Raw genomic sequence first — 7,097 nt, forward strand, 5'->3', positions numbered from 1 at the left:
AGCCCAAGTTACGCAACAGAGAGCACACATCTTTGTTCAGTCAACAAAAATTGAAACCATTCCTCAAATCCTCATCTATTTACATAGCCCAAGTTACGCAACAGAGAGCACACATCTTTGTTCAAACCCAAGTCAAGATAATCATCCCATTATTTCAGCCAAACCCAAAACTAAACCGTATGTGATTATTGCTAATGCTGGGTGACCTACAAAACCTGTGGATGTAGAGATGTGTGAAATGATGACAGAAACAAACAAAGAAGACCGAAGCTGGCGATTTGTGGACTTATTTCTTACTACATTTGTGGATAAATTCTTTGTAGACTTCAATAAATTGTGAGGACTCAATTGTGGAGTCAGATTGTGAACTTCGAAATTCTTTGTGACCAGCTTTCGAGAAGATTTTTTTTTTTTTTTTTTTTTTTTTTTATCTCTATTTAATTGGATATAATGATATTTAATTGGACCTGTTTGTTTGATTGTCGGATTATGTAGATATGATTTTAAAATGTTCAAATCTTGCGACCAACTTTTGAAGCACTTTTACGACTTGAAATTTTGTCACACTAAAGAGCAAAATGACAGTAAGATATTCTACCTATAATATTTTCAATTTTATGTAGTAAAACTATTTTCAATTTTCCGTCATTGGGCTCTAATAAGTAGTTTGGATATCCAAGGTGTAAAGTTTTGAGATGAGTAGGTACAAGTCTCGTAGTTTTAGTGGAACACGTAAATTACCTACTAAGGTCTCTTAATGCATGTGACAATTTTTGACAGAATACCTAGGGGACCATTATTTTTTATTCTCTTGGTATTTTGGTATCTTGAGATTTTGTTAACAAAGTCTTGAAACTTTTTCTCTAAATTCCCACAATGTATGTCAATATGTCAGAATCCTGGGTGATATAATCCAAGGTCAGGCGTATATCAGAAGAATCACATAGATGCTACTTGGAAGATGATTCATCGGATAAGATGAGATTTCGTCCGGAGGAAGAATATCAGAAAAGGCTGGAGGCGGAGGCCAAGATTAAATCATCGGAGAAACTCATCGCCGTCATTTCGTTCGGACCGACTTGAGGGACAGTGTTAATAAATAGAGTTTGAATTATAAACCGTTAGAGTTCATTCCTTCCAACTTCCAATACAGTGAGAGATACCATGCCTACCTCGCGGATCTGGAAAGTAAAGTACCTGAGTCAACAAAACAAAAATTTAAATCCGTGGGAAATATCAGTAAAGATTTACCATTGAATACAAGATGGACGAATAAGTGGGGGTTTGATGGGACAAACGTTAGAGTTTTCTTATTGCAATTTTGGAATCCCAGAGCGATACGAACTTAATGGGTACTGTGTGAAGTTTGATAGCAAGATAAAAAGTTACTAACGATCGTTCTTTATTGAATTTTTACTTAATTCCCATCATATTCTTCTTGAATTTCTTGACCTTTTGTTCTAGTTCTAGAACAAAAGAATCATAGCTACGAGTATTTGCATTAAAATACCTAGATAATATTAAACGGTGGACGAAAAACTGAACCAATTCATAGAATCACAATTATTATATTTATTATTATTATTTTTTTTTTACCATATTGATTTTCAAAACGAACTTTTCTTCAGTAAATGCCACCTGTCATCCGAAGAATTTTATCTAAATCCAGGAAATTTCGGGAAAGTGCATGAGGGCATTGGGGGAAAGATAATATATTATGGTTATGGTCCATGATAATCCCTCAATCCACAGTTTGACGACCCCTATCATCAAGAAAACACTCCTCAGGTTCTCAAAGTCATTGAATTCAATGAATATTCCTGCCTACATAAACCACATCTAAGTATTCTACGAGTAAGTACATGTTATTAATATTGTTATGCTCCATATTTACATCATAATGACATGCATATTAACACCTTGTAAAATGTTACATGGTTTTGTCTCTAGAGGTGTTTGGAAGATGATACAAACTTACAAAGATGTAGGAGAGTACATTAGTATAAGATTGTCAGACCAAATTTTGACCTCCCAAAAGTCCAGACTTTGAGGTTTGTGGAATTGTAGGTGCTACTAATTGGGTCGTTGAGTGAACTATAGAACTCGACAAAAAGACCTCTAGGCCCTATGATTGCCTTTTAGGGGCCTCAAGCTCAAAACCTAGCTTGCAAATGGACAGCATCAAAAAGAAAAGAACCATCCATAAGTTGAATTGCCTTACGGTTATGGAAGGTTCTGTTCTGCTTTAATGCTGTCCAAATTTTGTTTGGTTGGTTTACATGTTTGTTAAAATTCATTAAATTTTTCAACAAAATTACGGAGTATAGTTATACCTAACCGATGTTTATTTGTAAGAAAAAGTAAAAAGTAGATTTTAGATTGGTAGAAGATGGTGTATATTGCTCAGAATGTCAGTGAGATCATAAGTTCAACTTTTTGCTAGACAGGAGAAAAAGTTCTGAGTAGTTATTTGACTTCTTTGAGCAGTTCGAGATGTGGGCTGCAAATCTTGCATCTTTATGGTTCGCTTTTCGGATGGGGAACTTTCTAATTTAGTTTTTATCTAATATTTGCTTGCTATCTGTAATATTCCAATAGTTATTATGCCAGCACTGTGGGATATTTTGTTTTTATCTGTATTGCCATTGCCAAGCTCAGCCAAATGGTCAGATGGTTATTGTATGTCTAGCGACACTTTGCATAATATACGCTGCGCGCTGAGAATATTGAGGTATACTTCCAGAAGATTGTTGAGGTACTTGTTAATGGGGAATTGAGGATGTAGATTGGGTTCATGTATGGTTTTGTTAATTAATATTGGATCATTGCCTTTCTAGACGTGTTAGATCACTTGGGGGAGATTATGTTGGAGGTATTTGAATGAGATGCATTGAAGATTGAATAGAGAATCAATCAATCAGGATATCAGGAGTAGTGTTCCTCATAAGCTCTGATGCGATTAGTCTCAACACCAATTGAAATATAATTGAAAATTGATATAGCTTTTACAAAAGTAGGTAATTATTCTGAAGATTTTAATCAGGAACAGTATTACAAAGTTCATTAGAAATACTAGGATCGATTTCGTCATTCACTTGAATGAATGATCAATTAAATCATCGCATAGGATGCACATAAGTAATAAAAGGATTTTCAGAGACAGGGGTTTTACCCTTCATTCGGCAACAATCTACCCGTTTCTAACCTCAATCTGCGTGAGGCAGGGAAAAGCCAGTAGATCACCCATCCAGATATCCACTGTCATTTAACTTCAGTGATCCAGATGATGAATTATTACATTTTTAGAGAAGTCTGTCTCAGATGAACATTAGAATTAATTTTGCCTATCAGTTCTATCATAGATGACCAGTATAACGCATGACCCATTAGTAGAATCAGTACAATATTGACTATGAATGGGAAAATGTGTTCAAAAACTAGAATGACATTGGAAACATCAGATCTTTTCAAAGCAAAATATAACAATACATAAAACATCACATGATGACGGATGGAGCTATGTGTCCAATATGTAGCTCTCCAATAAGGAAGTAGGTTTGGTGATACTAACCCGTAGGTAGCTACGATTTTGTACTGAATCCAAGTTTTAGTACTTTTCATTTTTCAAAGGTTTTGAAAAAAATGGACCGATTCAAAAACCCTTTGTCTTCTTGATGAATGAAGAGACTCATTGGTTGTTGAGGGTCATATTATACATCAAATGTAGGACAAGTATTAGGTATACTGGACAAAGAACAACACAAGAAGCAAGTTTGTGAGCAACCATCATTACTGAAAACTGAAGTCAAAGATCCTCGAAATCTGTGATGGCTATGTAGTAAGTTTTGTAATATTGTAATACTTGGTAGTCAAACGACTTGGGTAAAATTACCGTACCACGAAGACAAAGATGAATTTTCTCTATTAGTTTGAAAGAGGAGGGAGCTTTCTGAAGAAAAACTTAAACCTAAAACGTCCTTTACGAATCAGATTCTGCGAGTCCCTGACACGGTAACTCTGCGAGACATCGCGTCTATGAACTGACAACGGGTTAACGTCCTCTCGGTACAATATGATGTCTAATTGAACACAAACCATATTGACGGGCGACCTAACGGTATCCAACGTTTCAATAACACTCCACTCATCAAAACTGACACTCCTGGGATTTTCAGAGACAGGGGTTTTAACCTTCATTCGGAAACAATCTACCCGTTTCTAACCTCAATCTGCGTGAGGCAGGGAAAAGCCAGCAGATCACCCATCCAGATATCCACTGTCGTTTAACTTCAGTGATCCAGAGGATGAATTATTACATTTTTAGAGAAGTCTCTCTCGGATGAACATTAGAATTAATTTTGCCTGTCAGTTCTATCATAGATGACCAGTATAACGCATGACCCATTAGTAGAATCAGTACAATGTTGACTATGAACGGGAAAATGTGTTCAAAAACTAGAATGACATTGGAAACATCAGATCTTTTCAAAGCAAAATATAACAATACATAAAACATCACATGATGACTGATGGAGCTATGTGTCCAATATGTAGCTGATTGTAGCTCTCCAATAAGGAAGTAGGTTTGGTGATACTAACCCGTAGGTAGCTACGATTTTGTACTGAATCCAAGTTCTAGTACTTTTCATTTTTCAAAGGTTTTGAAAAAATGGACCGATTCAAAAACCCTTTGTCTGCTTGATGAATGAAGAGACTCATTGGTTGTTGAGGGTCATATTATACATCAAATGTAGGACAAGTGGGTATACTGGACAAAGAACAACACAAGAAGCAAGTTTGTGAGCAACCATCATTACTGAAAACTGAAGTCAAAGATCCTCGAAATCTGTGATGGCTATATAGTAAGTTTTGTAATACTTGGTAGTCAAACAACTTGGGTAAAATTACCGTACCACGAAGACGAAGATGAATTTTCTCTATCAGTTTGAAAGAGGAGGGAGCTTTCTGAAGAAAAACTTAAACCTAAAATGTCCTTTACGAATCAGATTCTGCGAGTCCCTGACACGGTAACTCTGCGAGACATCGCGTCTATGAACTAACAACGGGTTAACGTCCTCTCGGTACAATATGCTGTCTAATTGAACACAAACCATATTGACGGGCGACCTAACGGTATCCAACGTTTCAATAACACTCCACTCATCAAAACTGACACTCCTGATGATAATGATAATGGTCCAGCGGATAGTAATGAATGTAATGATGCTCTTAATGTTGATAATAATGCTGATAATGAGGATACTATTAGTGAAGATGTTACCGAGGTGAAGATGGTAATGGTTGTAATGATGGTCATAACGAGAATGGTATTAATGACAATGAAAAACATACAGAAATGGTCAATGTTGACGTAAATAGCGATGATTCTGACAGAGTGGTCGATGGAAATGTAGACAACTTGAGAAAAGAGGAAAAGAAAACGTTGAAGAGATTGAGAACATCATGAACAATACCAGTAGATGAAGAAGAAGACAATTGATAACTGATTGGGTGAATGTTCTAATGGATATGTGAGATATGTGCTGAGTGCGTTAGTAGATGCATTGATTGCAGTTTCATGTTTGTGATGAGTAACAATGTTTGTACTTAGATGAAAATGTTTGTACGAACAATGTTTGTGAACGAATGTGGTGTGGATGATTGATAGATTGACTGTTGGAGAGAAGAAAATATTGAGCCTGGTCATGAAATTTCTATGAGAAATAGGTCTTCACTAGACGGTTTCTCAGAAACAGGGTGCTAAGTGCTATTGCTATATGAGATGATTATGATTACACTACTGCTTTACTACTGGAAGATGTGGAATAATACTGGTCCGCTGGTCCAACGAAAAATTTCAAAGAATTCCAAGAAAATGCCAGGAAAACTCAGATAACTTTCTGAATGCCGAAAACCCCTTTAGGAAACCCTTCAAAAAACTAGGAATAGATAGGTACATATCACATTAAAAAAAAAAAAAAAAAAACGGAAGGCTAACTGCTACTGTTGAAATTAAGTACCTATAGATATATGTTTATTTTATCGAAACAGGAGTCATCAAATCTACAACCTACTTCTAATACTTACAATGTCCTTAACATTCCTTCCACCATGTCTTTGACATCTGTTACAATTTCTTCGACATCTGTTATGCTATTCTGTAAATTCTCATCTTCTTCCTCCACCAGTAATCAGATTGTCCTTAAACTTCGAATGTGTTTCCATGTCATTTCCAATATCCGCGTAATTCCCATGTAAAATTTCATTAACTGTACTAACTGTACTCCGAGCTATTCTGCCTTGGTACCCGCATATGTCTTTATCATTCTTTTTATATTTTACTAATTTTTTTTGTATTTTTATTATGTGTTTTTGTATCTTTATTATTCTTTCAACTATGTATTTATTCAACGTTTTATCAAATCCTATTTTACTACATACCTTTCGATCCATGTCAAATGGTTGTTTGTTTTTCTATGGATATATTGTGTTATGCAGGATGATAAGTGTGAGATGAATGTTAAGAAGTGTGACATTGAGGTTAACTAGAATTCAGTGGCGACATAGTGTTCATTTCCACTTCGTGGATGAAGGTTTTTTGATGTGTAGCTTTTATCCCAAATTGGCTGACACATTTACCCCTACAGAAGTTGGGAAATAAAAGTAGCTCAAATTAAAAAAAACCATTATCGTCGGAAATTAACAAACAAATGAGTTTTCATAGAGAGAAGCTGTCTAGTGACCCAAAAGACCCCAATCCTAACCAAAACTTCTGACTAAAAAAAGTTAAAATGAATCCATAATTTCTTGGATATCTAAAACCTTGGTTTCTCTAAAGCAGGGTCCACACTTATATTGAAAATGTTGGACGCTAATGTTGTACAACACTTCACTAGTTCTCTCTCTCTCTCACACTCACTCACATTATCTAGCATGATGTGTGAAAATTCCAAACTCTACCTCTAGATTCTATGTAGATTGTACACAGTATAGACTTTAGCTCTCTTCCTGTGATTGTCCAAGATAAGCATCTATGGCAAAAATTGGAACATTAGGAACATAATATTAGCGAATACAGCTACAACGTTACCGGTTAT

Source organism: Diaphorina citri, unplaced genomic scaffold (assembly GCF_000475195.1).
Source record: "Diaphorina citri unplaced genomic scaffold, Diaci psyllid genome assembly version 1.1 scaffold366, whole genome shotgun sequence".
NCBI classification, from domain to species: Eukaryota; Metazoa; Arthropoda; class Insecta; order Hemiptera; family Psyllidae; genus Diaphorina; species Diaphorina citri.